Source organism: Crocodylus siamensis, chromosome 12 (genome assembly GCF_052110815.1).
Source record: "Crocodylus siamensis isolate JL-2025a chromosome 12, ASM5211081v1, whole genome shotgun sequence".
NCBI lineage: Eukaryota > Metazoa > Chordata > Crocodylia > Crocodylidae > Crocodylus > Crocodylus siamensis.
Window position 1 is genome coordinate 2909349 of NC_143406.1, and position 15859 is coordinate 2925207.

The following is a 15859-nucleotide window of genomic DNA, read 5'->3' on the forward strand; positions in this document are numbered from 1 at the left end:
AGCTCACGCGTGCCTGGTCGTGCTGCAACCACACCGCTGACTTTGCAGAGCGCGGTGCGAACCACTGAGATGGCAAGGGGAAAGTCGTGAGTCTGAGGAAGGCACTTGGCTGGCTGGGGAGCTCTGGTTCCTCGGTGCAATGCCCGGTTGATCTAAAGATAGCGATTCAAGTCTTACTTGCAGGCAATAAAAGCTGTTGCTTGGCAAGCAAAAAAATTAAATGGACAGTGCAAGCATTTAAAGACTAAAGAACTGTGTCTGATCTGTTGGAGGTACCTGTGAGGGCTGCGTGAGCATCTGTTTCATTCTCCACCATGTGGGTATCCGGGGCCTGTGCTACGCCATCAGTTCCTTGCTAGCACAATGCAGAGCCACTTCAAGCAGCTTTCAGTTAGTACTGATTATCCTCAAGCATTTCCCTGCCTCTGCTGTGCATGCTAATGCTCCGAAGCTGTCTGCTGGTAGCATGAAACGACCGGCTGGGTCGTGTGCTTCCAAACGCAGCTGCACCAAGGCAGGCCCGTGGTCATTGGCACGGCCAGCAATAGCGTCCTTCTCTCTCTCTCTTCCTATCAGGTGTGTTTTGAACCTACACAAGGAAAAGATTGTCTTTGCTGCAGGTGGATGTGTCCTCTAATGGGGTCTCTTGCTGGGCCATTACATGAGGAAACAGAGAGGTAGGTAATGCTGCCCTGCAGTTTTGCCTTTAAGCAACATGCTTTTCATCTGCTCTGTTACCAGTCAGCTCAGGTGTGCCACATGCATGTTCAACATGGAGTGGAAAACTGTCATAGATAGTCAGATTAGAAAGACCAGGGATGTTGGCTTTGAACAAGAGAATAATCCCATGCACCGCTACAGCCTGGGGACCGGCTGGCTAAACAGCGGCTCTGCAGATAAGGACCTGGGGGTGACAGTGGACAATAAGATGGATATGAGCCAGCAGTTTGCCCTTCTTGCCAAGAAGGTTACGGGCATCCTGGGCTGCATTGGTGAGAGCATTGCCAGCAGATGGAGGGCAGTGATTCTTCCCCTCTATTATGCACTGGGGAGGCCACATCTGGAGTCCTGTGCCCACCCCTCCCCTTACAGAAAGGATGTGGCTAAGCTGGAGAGCGTCTAAAGGAGATCAGTGAAAATGGTTTGGGGGCTTGTGAGGAGAGGGTGAGGGAACTGGGCTTATTTAGTCTGCGGAGGAGAAGATTGAGAGGGGATTGAATAGCAGCCGTCAACACCCTGCAGGGGGGTTGCAAAGAGGATGGAGCTGGGCTGTTCACAGTGGGGGCCGATGACAGGACAAGGAGCAATGGGCTCAAGTTGCAGCAAGGGAAGTTGAGGTTGAATATTAGGAAAAAACTTTCCAACTAGGAGCGCAGTGAAGCACTGGAACAGGCTCTCCAGAGAGGTGGTGCAGTCTCCATCCTTGGAGGTTAAGCCTTGGCTGGGGTGATGTAGTTGGGGCTGGTCCTGCTTGGAGCAGGGTGTTGGATGAGATGTGACCTCCTGAGGTCCCGTCCCACCTGAATTTTCTGAACAAAAATGATAAAGGGACCCAAAACCATTGAATTCATAGAGAAGGGTGATTGGACTTTGCTTCCTCCCCAGCTCCTAATCCAAAAACAAGGAGCCATCTAATGAAAATGTCCTTCACACAGTTAGCTAGTGGAAATCACTCCTCCTTGAGACAACTGAGGCCAGAAACTTGATTGGGTTCCTGAAAGGACCGGGTGTTCATGGAGGTAATAAGAACAGATGGAGACCAATATCAGACAGTGCTGAGAGAGCCCATGTGGGATCAGGATACCCTGGATATAGGCTTCAAGTTAATGCAATGCTGTGTGTTAAATATAAAGAAATGGATATAGAATATCCTCAACTTCAGGTCATCAGTGGGGTGCCCATGGTGTGATCAGATGTAGAAAGCCCCAGGTAGAACCAGGAAATATAATTGGCTACTTATGTAAAATGTATTATGGACTTGAACTTCAGCTGACTGGAAAGTAGCCTTGCTCTGCTGAATCTGATTTATACCAGCAGCTGATATTGGGTCCTATGCCCCTGTGGTTTCTTGCCTCTCCTGACATATCACTGTCAGAAGTGGAATCGATTAGGAGCATTCGTGGCCTGAGCACAACGTTGCTCCTCCGACTGGCTTGAGCGCATCCCGCACAGGGATGGGAGGTGGCCAGTGTTCATTTCTCTCGAGCACAGGAGACGGTGTGAAGCCACATGCAGATTGGTGCAAAATTTGGTAGCTGTCACAGCCCGGCTTCTGTTTCAAACTGAGTGCCTGGATCTGCTCAGATAGGGGATACCTAACCCAAACCTTCCTGAATATGCAGAGGCTTTCCAAGTGCTTGCAAGCTCCCATCTCCTTGCATTTTGGCTTGGGAGCGTCAGATCCCTCCTGGCGCATGCTTAACTTGCAAACATCCATGTGAATTTGCCCTGCCACCCAGGATTGCCCTCCTGCCTCCCCCAGTCCCACTTTACTTTGTAGGCATCATGTCTCTTCTAGGTTCATGTAGCCAGGAAACTCCTCAGGCCAGGGCCCCAGTCTTCTGCATGTGGTTTTTGCATGGTGTCTAAACCATACTAAGCAAATAATCTGGCAGCCCCTGCTGCATCTGGGCTCAGCTTTTGAGTTTGTAACTAAAGCCAGTTTTGCCAGTCTGGGTCGTGGCAAGGAAGTGCTTTTGCCCAGGATGGCAGTGCCCATGGAGCTTCTGCTTCTGGGCAGCCTGGTGCTTGGTACGGCGGGGGTAGGAGCTGACCGAGGGAATGGATGTGGGGTGCAAGCTGCTGGTGGTGGTGCAAGCTGTGCTTTTGCTTCCCAGGGTGGTGCGGGGTTTTAACTTCTTCTACACATGGAGGAGGAAATAAAGGTCAGAATTAAGTGTGCATTTATATGCAGCCAGCCTGCCTGCCACGTGCACACTCATGCATGCCTAGGTGCCGTCGTGCCCTGAAGGCTGAGCTGTCCCAGTTAAATCCCAGTAGAGGCAGCACATGGCGGTGCCCCCCGCACGGTCGGCTCTGTCGGCGCTTCCCTTCCTGGGCTGAGCTGCAGAAGGCAGCTCAGAGGATGCCCATCTCCCCCACTCAAAGGCCAGCTATTTTCTCCACACATCTGGCTATACCCCTTGGGCTTTTCCAGGTATTTCCTGCCATTGTGGTTGCTCCTGCAGAGGCTGGACAACTTCTCAAGAGCCCCGCGCCCCCATGCACCTCCGCTGTCTCTCTCTCTCTCCACCCTGCAGCTTGCGCGTGGGATGAATGAGCAAACCTCCTTCCCTGGCAGTGATGCCCCCTACTATTACACCCATGGCTCTTCTCTCTCAGTGGCACCTGTGCTCTCCCCTGGAGCTGGGCCTAGACAAGCTGTTCCTTGCTCTTTGTTCCCCTTTGTCCTACGGGAGAGGCAGGGTTTGCCATCCGAGGCGAAAGGGTCTGAGCTACGTAGTGTGAGCCCGTCTTTCAGGTGTGCCCAGTGATGTGATGGGTGGTGCTGCCCTTTGTTGCACAGGGGTGAAAGACGCAGCCTGAAAAGTGAAATCCAAGTGCCCGCGTGCCCCCAAGAGACTCTGGTCTGTAGTTTCATCTCATCTCCCCCCAGAGGAGAAACAGGGGTTGGATGCCTGCGCTTAGTAACCTAGCATTAAGCTTCGGTAACTGTTCAGGCACAAGGACTTTTGGGACGTTCTCCCGGTCTGGTCACGGGTCTCCCGGTACTTGGAGGTCGTCTTGAAGCCCCAGCTTGTAAAGCCATGTCAACCCTTGCTTTGAAAGGGGTCAATTGGCAGCTTTTACGCTAGCTGGTAGAAACTTGGAAGAAAAGCCCGAGTCCCTGCAGAGGGTACGAAACCAAGCGGCAAATGAGGAGTCCAATATCACTTGGCCTGGAGCTCAAGATGAAGCCGAGCTTCATGCAAAGGGCAGCACCCACCACCGTGGAGCTGGGCTGTTCTCAGTGGGGGCAGACGACAGAACAAGGAGCAATGGGCTCAAGCTGCAGGAAGGCGGGTTGAGGTTGGACATTAGGAAAAACTGTCTTAGGAGGTGGGTAATAAAGTACTGGAACAGGCTACATGGAGGGGTGGTGGACTCTCCATCCTTGGAGGTGTTTAAGACCCAGGTGGACAAAACCTGGGCTGGGATGATGTAGTTGGGGCTGGTCCTGCTTGGAGCAGGGGGTTGGATGAGATGTGACCCCCCCAAGGGACCTTCCCACCCTCATTGTCTATGACTGCGATGCTATGAGGTGTAGATGCAGGGGCTATCAATATGCAGAACTGGTGGGGAGCAGATGTAGCATTTAGATCTAGAAAGGATCGCTCCTTGAGTTCAGATCCCATTTTCAGCTGGATCCTACCTCTAGCCACAGCACTTCTTCCCTGGTCTTTACAATCAGGCTCTTTACAAGTTCCCCCCCTGCCTAACACCTATATCTTGACTTGTTCCCATGGGAGTTGAGTTTCAGTGCTGTATCCAACCACCTGGACCCCTGTAGATCGTTCTCCCATCCCTCACCTCCTATGTCATTGCTTCTCAAATGCGTGCATTTGAACTGAGCTTTCCTGGGTCAGTGCATTGCCGAGTAAATGTATCCAGAGTGAGGCAGAGCTCATCTTTTTCAGCATGGCTAAATGACTATAGCAGTAAAAGGTGAAAAGGCCAGAGGGTCACTTGAAGCTGGAAAGAGCTATTCTGCGCAAAGCAATAACATATTATAGCTTTTCAATTCTGACAGCCGGGATCCAGAACTTGCTCAGGCCAGGTGTAAAATGTATGGAGCAGTCTCTGTTTTTTTCCTTGCTTACGTGTTGGTTCACAACCTGGAAAAATGACCTATCTGAGCTGAGGCCAGGACTAGAAAAGTAGCAGCTTTTTGCATGTCAAGATTTAGGGGCATTGGCAGGGTTGTTTGGGGAAGCAGGTTTGTCTGCAGCCAATGCTATCAGCTTTTAGGAGCACTGAAATTCATCCAGGAATGGTGAGGCTGGGTGGGGGGGAGCTGGAAAAAAGGAGAAAAAAATAATTCAGGGTTTTTGGGTTTTTTTTTAATGAGAAACACCTGCACTGCAGGGTTGAAAATGGGGGGAAATAAATTGCAAGCAATGACAGGATCAGGGGAAAAACAGAGAACGCGGCAGAGCTACAGGGCTTGGAGGTATAAAACTGTTCAAACCATCTAGAATACACAACATTGGGGGCATCAGGATGGAAGATGGTCAGTGGAAAAGGAAGGGGAAGGTCTGAGCGCTCAAGAGGAGATCAAGATTAGTGTGGAGGTATAAAATATAGCTCCCTTGTGACCTTGGATGCATCAGTCTAATTTAGGTATTATTTGATGTCAATTTTCACTGGATCCCTGTTTCCAGTAGCTGAAAACTTCCCCAGTGCTAGGGATTTATTCTGCCCACCTGCTCATTTTACAGGCAAGTGGTTGGTGCATTCGGTGCTAAGACAGCAGGCCCTGCCTTTGTAATACCCTTCAGTGTGTCTAAGGGTAAGGACCATAGTGCTGGAAGGGGTCCCCCGAGTCACGGATGCCCGCCTCATGCTAGCAGGTGACCGCAGCCTATAATCCTGGCCATAAATGGATCGAGCTCCATCTTAAAAGTAATTAGGTCTCTTCTCCCCACGGCACCCGCTTCCCCAGAGACCTTCCCTGTGGGGGTTGCTGTCTGGCAGGGGAGCTCAGCCCTGAGCAGAGAATGAGGACTCGGAGTAATTGGATGACTCCCGGGAGGCGCTGCAGCAGCATTTCCGACTTGAAACCTGTCATGCTGCAGACATTTGGGGGCTTGGTGGAAAATCTCAGTTGTCCCCAGAAAGCTGACAGGCCTGGCAGAGGAGAGTGGGCGCTGCACTCCCAGAGACGACGTGACCCACCCAGGGCTACATAGCGTGGCAGTGGCAGAGGAAGAATTGGCACCACCCGTCGAATGCCCTGCCTATTGCTCCTGAAGGAGAGCCCCAAAACACAATCCCTGTAGCATAGATACGCAGGGGTTCCCCACTAAAATGCTTGTTCTGCGGATAATTATAGCCTCCCAGCAATATTTTACCACGAATTAGTGAACTGGGCTCTCGGCCTTCCCTGTAGCTCGGCGCAGTTTTTGTCTGCAGACAGCATTCGTGCCACCTCCCGCTATCGTACGGCTGCCTCTGGCAGGGAGATTGCAGCAGCTGGTTAACTGCTCCTGGAAAACGCACAGGGAGGGACGGGAAGGATGCACCGCATCTCACAAAGCAAAGGGGCCCGGGTGTGGCGCGCTCCCCTAGATCTGACCCGGGTGATGGTGTCTGTGCATCGGCTCAAGGGAGAACGGGCTTGCCAGTCACCCACGCCACTTCGGGCACGGCGCGGGCATCCCTGGGAGTCTCCCCATGCCAGCAGGCCTGGTGGTGTCTGCCTGATAAAGTGGTCCCGTGGGGTGGGATGATGGAGAAACACCCATAGTATGGGGGGTAGAGGACCAGGACGCTGAGATTTCCTCCTCCAGGCTGTTTAGGGTAGAGAAGGGAGAGAGGACAAACCCAGCGGAGAAGAGGGGCTCGGAGGGGATTTGCCATCCAGGAAGGCAGCGCACAGCCCAATACAGAGCGATGGCCTATTTGGTCCTTATTAACAAACGCATCTTCCTGGGGAAATGCCTGTCACTGGGAGCTCCACAGTTAGCCAAGACAATGGATTAGGAGCTTGCTAAGAGGTTTATGGATGGGAACCTTTCTCCCATAAGACAGGAAGTTTAAAGCGTGGTGCTCCCTCCACGAGCTGAGCCAGCGGATAGATGCCTCTGAGAGAAGTGAAGGGGAAGAAAGCAGCATGGGGCAAGTTCCTGTGGTGGAGAGAAGTGGCCTGGGAGGGAAACGGGAGGCAGGGGAGCGTGGAGAAGAGGCTGGGCACTTCTGCGGAGAGGAGGGAAAAGGAGTGCAAGTGAGATGCAGTGGATGGGGCACGCGGGTGCGTGAGCGAGCAGGAGCAAGTGGTGGTGAGGGCCATCCCTTGGCAGCCGTTTATCTTGCACCGTTAGTTTTGCTAGCAATGGAGCTCATTCAGGGCGTGCCTATAAAGCGTTTTTGCTCCCTGAGGTGGCCTGAGCCCGCCAGGACAGCTGTCCTGAACGGCACGTGGAGAACTGCATTACGGAGCTGCGCCCAGCGTTGCAGAAGGTCTTTTGCCACGAGGCCTGGGTGTTTGGGCGTCCTCTCTTTTATGGAACCAACTGGGGTAAAGTTAGACCGGCTTTCAGATGCAAGGCATTCTTCATCAGGTCTTTCTTAGCAATGTGTGTGTGCGTGCAAGCATGGGCTCTAGTGGATTCTCCCTACCCTACACATTCCCCCCTATATAAGCAGGCACACGATGCCATAAGCAGTCAGGTGTTTTAGAGGTGAGCTAAGAGTTCCCCCACAGCTTGTGATGACCTGTTCAAAGAAAGGCAAGAAGAAGTGTGCTGTACTTACTGAAGCAGCAGCCTGGGACTCCCAGAGCTCTGATTTAAGTCCTGCCTCTGCCACAGACTGCTTGTGTGACCTTGGTGAAGTCATCTAATTCACTCTTCTTCCCTGTAAAATGGATCCCCTCTGTGAGACTGACGTGTTTATAACAGCGTGCTCATTAGTGCTCGGGATATGATGATGATTAAGAGCCTTCAGGTACCTAAAGGGCCACAGTATTAAACACGGTCATTAATCCCATAAGTCTTATAAATCACACATTTTCTCCCCCCCAAAATAAATGGACAGTTATTTATTTCTGGTTTCTGAATCTTCCAGCAGTTTTCTTCCCTTTTGTTATTTGATGAATGCTACGATTCTCATGCAATCTCTTAACTGCAGGAGCTGAGACTTTAATAATATAAAAAAAATTACACTAATAACTACAAGACTCGCTGGCAACCCTGGCTAAGGCATTTTAAGCCTAAAATGGAGATTTTAATTGCTGTAGAAACCCCAATAGAAATAGGAATGATGGTAGGATTGCTTTTTTTCTTGATATGTATTTTTTTTAATAGGCATGTTTGTGACCCCATCAGGATGCAAAGAGAACCAGGGAAACAAAATGGGCCATAAACAGTAAGTAAATGGAGCCGTCTGTTTTCGACCGCTCGAACGGATTAAAGTGCAAAATGTAAACGACTTGGGCACATGGTAAGCGTTAAATTAGATTGTTTTTTTTTAAATCCTTCCCTTTCTGGAACGGTCAAGAGCTGCAGTGTCAGACCTTGGGCCTGCGGGCCAGATCCGGCCTGCCGAGGTCTTGTCCGGCTTTCGGGGCCTCTGGCTGTGACCTGCAGGGCACTGCTCTGTGGGCAGGGCAGAGGTTTAATGCCATCACTGCTGGCCAGATCCAGCCCCCCAACCCAAGGGATTTGGACACCTCTGGTCTAGAGGCATTGCTATATGAATCCAGAACCCTAGGCGATTGGCTTGCTCGCCTCCTGTGCGACATCTCTGCTCTCTGTGCCTCAGTTTCTCTGACCTAAAACTCCTTTGAGATCTGTGAGCAGAAAGAAGGGATTTATTTTTCTGTATCCTTTGAAAACAGGCAGCTGTTGGTTCATGAGTGCACCTTCTCCCCTAAGATAGGGTTTCCTCAAGTTTTCCAGAAAAAAATGTCCATGCTCATATGATTTCATTTTATTTTATTTTATTTTTTTGATTGGGAAAAATCCTGAAAGCTTCTTTTTAAAAACTTGAAAAATAGAATTGAGATTTTGCAATACTGACTTTTTTCAGCATTTAAAAATATTACACCTGCCCTGCTTTGGGGTTTTTTGGTGTTTTTTATGGGGTTTTCAACCAACTTTTAACTTTTTCTGTGTAGCAATCCCAGACCTGCTGCTTGTGCTGTTGCTAGGGTGAACCGGGTCATACAGGTCTTGTTTCTGCAGCACTGTTTTCTATAATTGTTTTCTGTAACAGAATTATTGGTATAGGATTGGGTCAAGGTGGAAATATGTGACGGCAAGCAGCGGGGACTGGACTGGAGATGTCCAAATCTAACAGCATGCATTCAAGAGGTAGGAAATTAAAGTGAGGAGTGCAACAGATTGTGTACTCTGTGCAAGGGGATCTGCTACAAGCATCAGTGAGTTAAAAATGCTTGCAAACGGCACATTTTAAAAGGTGTTTTCTGTGGGAGTGCATATAGCTGCTGCTTTCCACAGACATCCCTGCTAGTGCCACTCGATGCAGCACGAGTCACATGCCGCCAGCGAGTAAGGATGAATCCTTTCTCAATGGACACTGAAACCTGCAAACCCAGCTTTTTGCAGTGGCAGGATAAAGCAAGTCTCATTTTCAGAACAAAAGAGCGAGCTGCAGATGTTGAAGCAATGGAAGAAATTCAAAGGCAGGTGGAGGAGATGACACGGGAGGGGGGGAAACAGAAAACCTGCCTTTGCCAACAGGAATTGTCGCTGGCAGAAGGAAACCAAGATAGGCGCGCAAAGCAAACCTCACCGGAGGAAGATGGGTTGCCATGCTCTGCATGTCAATGCATCATTTCTCTGCGGCGTCTCTCATTCTCTTCCCCCTCTTTGCCTTCTATTTTTCCCTTCTCTATCCCCCAGCTGGCACATGGCCCGCTTGTCACTGTCACCTGATAGGTCTCTCTTCACCATGGATTTAATTTAATTTCCAACCAAACGATGATGCCGAGGGAGCGACGAATGGCTTTGGGGGACCAGGAGGTCCCTAAGATGTGGTCACAGTGGAGCAGAACCATTCACATGTCGTAAGGCTCTTGAAGAGGCGAAAGGTTTTTAAATTTTTTTTAAATTAAAAGCAAGCTCCATTGAAAGGGAAAAGAAAATGGATGGAAACTTCCCCTTTTCCTGGACAGAGACCGATCCTCCACATCCTGTCGCTTGCCTGCAGCCATCTCTCGCATTCAGAAAGGAGTCGCCAGGGGGTTCATTACCTGAGAGAGGAAAGCGGTCGAGCATCGTGCAATAGCTGCAGGGTCATGTGGACCATCTGGCTGCCCGTTCATACTTCCCCGATAGCCAGGGACAGGAAGAAGGAGCTTCTGGCCCAACGTGCAGGGCCGTGTTGGGGGCAAATGGAAAATCTTCAGCAGCTGGTGTGGAATTAGAGCTTCGATGTCTCCCTTTAGGGACGTGCGAGCAGCCACAGGCGATTATCACAGACATCGGCGTATGTCCATCTGTCTGAAAGAGCCAGAAAGGACTTCAGGGGTCGTCATCTCCAACCCTCTGCATGGATGCCTGCTTCTCATGCTTCTCCTGTTGCATCTAAGTGCAGGGAGGTGGGCGTGCAAAAGCACGCCCTCAGCTGTGCCTCCAAGGTGGGGTGGACGTTTCCTAGCACTCAGGCCCTTGATGTGGCAACCACCTCTGATGCATTGAGGGATCCCAGGAGGGAGTACAGCTCACTTTGCCTCCTGTTTCAGAAAGGTGGGTGCTTGCAGTTTTGGCTTTGCTAGCAGCGGATGAGCTCAGGGGTGGCCTCTCTTGCTCTTGGCACCGTGAAGCTCTCCTGGGCCTGCAGACCCTTCTCCTGCTGACCGAGCTACCTCACCCACAGATGCCCTGTGATACCCGATGCAAGAACAAGCCCATTGCAACCTCCGGCTGCTTGAAAGGCTCAAGGACGTCGCTGGCAACACTAATGTTAATGCACCCCCCATCTGGAGCAGTTCAAGGTCGGCCTACCACGAGCAACTCTTTAGACCAGCCCAAATTACCATTGAGGGAAAGACCCCAGAGGTACTTGAACAGTTCCCCTACCTAGGTTGCCACCTCTCAGAGAATGGACCTTAATGAGGAGACCCAGCACAGGATCAGGTGCGCGAGCATCTCCTTTGGGAAATTGTCTTTATTCCTTGTGATCTCTGGACACGGAGATCCAGGTCTAGAAAGCAGTCGCCATTCCCACTCTCCTCTATGGATGTGAGACGTGGGTGACCTACCGTCATCATCTCAAGAGTCTGGAGAGGTATCGCCAACAAGGCCTCACATCAAATGGGAAGATCAGTACGCAAATGCCAGCATCTTTGCTGAAGCCTGTGTTTACCAGCATTGAGTCAGTGCACCCATTTCTCTGGACTGGACGTTGTGTGCAGATGCCTGACCCGCGACTCCCAGAACGAGTCTCTACCCCCAGCTTAGCAATGGCCTGCGATCCCATGGTGGGGAAAGCACAAGGACACGTTGATGGCAGACCTCGAGAAAATGGAGGCTGGCTTCAAGAGTTGGAAGAGGCAGCGTCTTGTCCTTGATGCAGAGAAAAGGGAGCGGAGGAAGGGAAAGGAGAGGAATCCCAGCCTGCAGCCTGCCCTTTCCTAAGGGAAGACCTGCAAGGATGGATCTGTGGCCCGAGGATTGGACCCTGAAGTCATTGATGAGACGCGGGAGAGATCACCTTGAATCGAGGGATTGCCAACCACGACAGCATTTGCCCAAAGGGACTGCAAAATAGTCCACTCGGCCACCAAACACGTGCCACGGCCACACTGGGGAGAATCTCATGCTGGTCATCGTGACTGGAAGAGAAGAGGGTGGAGAGCAAGCGAGTCGGGATACCTGTTGCTAAAGAGTTTCAAGCTGAGTCTCCCAGCAGGGTCCAGGGTAGAAACACCGCTTCTCAGCTCGCCCACTGTGGCTGTGACGCACATTTGTCTGCCACGTTAGAGGCTCATCCTTCCCCGTTAATTCTCCGGTGAGGACAGACGCCTGCTCTTCAGCCCGGAGGTTATCTCCCCGCCTGCTTTTACATTTTACCACCTTGTTTATGAGATGCGAGCTTAGGAGCGTTAAAGATTGCAAGCTCCATTTAACATTTATGACAGCAAACTACTCCTAAGTGGAGAGGGAGCGAGGAGGGAAAGGATGTAGGAGCGAAAGCTAAGATAACACGCCTAAGGCTGCAACAAACGTTCAGCTTCTCAAGCACTCGGAGCCAACGCAAAAGTGCTGGCAGAAAATTCCCCCTTGCCCACCGCCTGCAAATCCAGCAGCAGGCTTCAATTGGCTATAATTGTCCGTCTCTGTTCCCCAAGCCCCCAAAACACCACTTGTCCACTAGGCAGAGCAGAATAAAGAGCAGAATAAAGTTCTCTGGCTTTGGCTTCCAGGTGTTTTTTGGAGCTGCGAGCCATGCTGTTTGCAGCGATACGGCTCATGAACCATTACGGGGAAAGAGGCTGGATTCATACCGCTCTGCTGAGCATAACAAACGGAGGTGTTGACAGGAGCGGTGTGACAACTGGGGAGCACGGGGATGGCGATTGAGGATATTGGCTTCTGGAGGTGGCCTGAGCTCCTGGGGTTTTAGACCCAGCGGTGTTATAAGGGCGTTACCCCAGCAAAATCCCCGTAGCTTGACCCGCCTTTGTCTTCAGAGCAATATTTCTTCTTCGTCTCAAGATGCAGGACTGAGACCATAATTCTCATAAGGCTCTCATGATGCTTATTATGGAGGATGGATGGTCTTGTGATTCAGAGTTGGGGCCAGGACCTAGAGTCATAGAAAATGCGGGTTGGAAGGGACTCAGGAGGTCACATTGAGTCCAACCCCCTGCTCCAAGCAGGACCAGCCCCAACTACGTCGTCCCAGTGTTGAGCCAGATCTTAGAAACCTCCCAGGATGGAGACTCCACCACCTCTCTAGGCAACCCATTGCAGTGCTTCACCACCATCCTAGTCAGAGAGTTTTTCCTAATATCCAATCTAAACCTCCCTTGCTGCAACTTGAGCCCGTTGCTCCTTCTGTCATCTGTCACCACTGAGAACAGCCCAGCTCCATCCTCTTTGCAACCCCCCTGAAGGGATGTGAAGCCTCAGGCACATGGGGAGGCATCACATCTTCTCTTCTCCAGACTAAATCAGCCCCGTGCCCTCAGCCTCTCCTCACGAGTCCCGTGTCCCAGCCTTCGAGCTGTTTTCATTGCCTCCGCTGGACTCTCTCCAATGTGTCCACATCCCTTCTGTAGTGGGGGCCCCACAGCTGGACATGGGCCTCCAGATGTGACCTCACCACTGCTAAATAGAGGGGAATAATTGCTTCCCTCGACCTGCTGGCAACGCTCCTGCCAATGCAGCCCAAAATGCCCTTAGTCTGCTTGGCTAACATGGGAGAAGTGGATTCAGTTGCTAACTACGCTCCCTACTTGAGGGGCCAAACCCAGCTACCTCTACTAGGTACCTGCGATCCCCTATGCACTCTGCTTGCTTCATGAAAATCCATTCAGGTATCTAGTCTTGTAAAACGCCATCATCTGAGCCTTCAGGTTGGCGTGACAAGCAGAGAGCTGGAAGGGAACCCAGGCACCTTGTGTATTAAATGTTTTTTCTTTTTACCAGATACAGCCCCTAGCGCAGTGGTGCTCTGATCTGAGTTGGGGCTTTTGTTACCTGTGGACCAGTCACATGAACAGGTGAAATGACGTGTCTAAGACCACCCAGCAAGTCAGTGGCAGAGGAATCTGCTGCTTCCCCCATCCCCTGCTCCAACCATTGGAGCATGCTGCCCCTCACTGTGACTTCACCGCTGCATTAGAAGCAGAACAGCCGTGTTTATTGAGGGGAAGGGATGAAGTTGGTCAAGGTTAATTGAAACTGCGCGAGGAGAACCCTCTAAAGCAGGATGTCGAGTTGCAATCATTGCCTGCTGCCACAATGTCCCTTGGTTTCATTAGCTGAAGTCAAATTTAGGGCCTCTGCTACTCAAGTTAAAGAAGCCTAGGTGCTAGCAACAGGAGTAGGCTTTTATCCTCGGCCGCTGAAGGCGGGGAGGACTCGCTGTCATCTGTGTGCTACATTTCCCTGGTATATGATGGCAATATCTGGGCTATAAAAATACAGCTGGGGTTGGTTTGAAAATGAAAGAGCAGTTTTCATGGGAATGAAACAAAGCAACACATGGAGACATTTCCTCTGGCTTAATGCTCCGGAATAGCTTGTTCTGACAAATCGACATTTGGAGCCAGCTTTTCCCCTATCTGTGTCTTTTTTTTTTAGTAGTCATTTCCAGGTGGGCCCTAACCAGGAAGGGGAGATGTTTCTCCCACCGGGGACAGGAGAGGACCTGCGCCCAGACCCAGCGAAGGCTCCACAGGCAGCCGCAGCATCGGAGGGGACTGGGGAAAGTTGGTCCCTTGCAAAGAGTTTGGAGAGAGCTGTGGAAGCTGCTTAACAGTCTCCTGTGAAAGCCCATGGGCTGCCCAAAGCTGCTCACGCCAGAAATGCTGTATGCATCCTGATTGTTCTCCGATGGGCAGCGCGTGCGTGCGTGCATGCACCGACGCCGTCTGATCTCGGAGCAAGGGATCGGGAGAGGGCAGCTGGCTGAGTGGAGGCAGCCTGAACCCGGAGGCAAACCGAGATCTTTGATTTCAAAGGAAACACATTTTTTGCCGGCAGGAGAGATGAAAAGGTTGACGAAAGCACTTTCTTTGCGGCGCTGGGTCCTGTTCAGAAATGCAGGGCACCGGGCGATCAACAGGCTGGCTGGGTAGGGGAGAAGCTAATGGACCCCCCAGGTGTTCCCAGTGCTGTTGGGAGAACTGGGCAGAGGTGGGGACGGTGCATGGCTGAGATAGAAAGAGGACGGTGGTTATTTTCTTGGGATGGACCCATCCAATGCACAACTGCAGGTTGGGGAGTGCTTGGCTAGGCTGAAGTACTGCAGAAAATAAGTCCTGCCCGTTATAACAGACTGCAAGCAGAGTATGAGCCCATAGTGTACTTTTGGTGCAAAAAAGAAAAAAAAAATCCACTGGCACATTGGGATGTATTAACAGAGGGCACAGGGGTTGTTTCCTCCACTCTGTTCGGCAGTGGTGGGGCCTTGCTTGGAGGACCGTATCCAGTTTGGGGGACAAATTAGCAGGAGCCTAGAAGAGAACACCAGAAATGGTCAGAGGTCTAGGAAATGTGATTATGAGGAAAGGTTGGAAGAACTGGGATTATTTAGTCTGGAGAAGAGAAGACTGAGGAGGGATTTGATAACAGACTTTGAATATCTGAAGGGCGACTATAAAAAGGGTGGACCGCAGGGGACAAGGCAAGGAGTGACAGTCTGTAACTGCAGCAAGGGAAATTTAGGATGGAGACTAGAAAGAGTGAGCAGACTGTGAGGGTGGCCAAGCATAGAAATAAGCTACCTAGGCTCAGTGTGTAATGTTCATCCTTGGAAATGTTGAAGAGCAAGTTAAATGGTCAAGATGGGAATGAGCCAGCCTGGACTAGATGACATCCTGAAGGCCCTTCCAGCCCTATTTTTCTCTGATCAGATGATTTTTCTCTTGCCTTCAGCGTCCCACCTTACTGCGCAGGGTTTTCCCACCTGGTTGAGCTCTGGATGAGGCAGGGGGCTATGCTGGAGCTCTTCTTTCAGCTCTCTGCTTCTTCCTTGTATTTTTGCGTCCCTTTTTTTCTTCCTATTAAACTCTGAGGTTGTTTGGAGACCAGTTCAAGGGGAGGCTTGGGGTGTGAGTGCATGTTGTATCGTGAGGGCATTGGGCACAATGATGCGATTCACTTCCCACGCTAAATGCTTGTCCTTGTTTCCCTTTCAGACAGCAGGATGAGAGCGCTCCTGGCTCTCGGGTGGGCAGCTGAGGATTCAGCTCATTGCAGAATTGGGCTGCTCCTCTGTCTACCTGACGTCTCGGAGGGGAGTCCAGCAGAGAGCAGCAAAAATGATCGGAGGCGAGAAGAAGTTGAAGAACTTACTTAGTTTGGAGGAGTGAAGGCTGAGGACAGATTTGACTCCAAATACAAAACAGGCTGTTATAAAGTGGAAGGGAATCACCTGGTCTCAGTATCCACACAGACAGGCCAAGAAGCAATGGGCTTCAAGTGCTATAAGAGAGATTTAGGTT

General features: G+C 51.0%; 1 long non-coding RNA gene across 2 annotated transcripts in view; it reads left to right on the forward strand.

The window, feature by feature from the left end:
* Positions 1–574: 574 nt before the first annotated feature.
* The window catches only part of LOC149854464 (uncharacterized), a 29243-nt gene continuing 13958 nt past the window's right edge, over positions 575–15859 (forward strand). For both annotated transcript variants that reach the window (XR_016438729.1, XR_016438728.1), the window contains exons 1-2: positions 575–677; positions 8025–15856. This is a non-coding gene — a long non-coding RNA (uncharacterized LOC149854464). The remainder of the gene's footprint in view (positions 678–8024; positions 15857–15859) is intronic.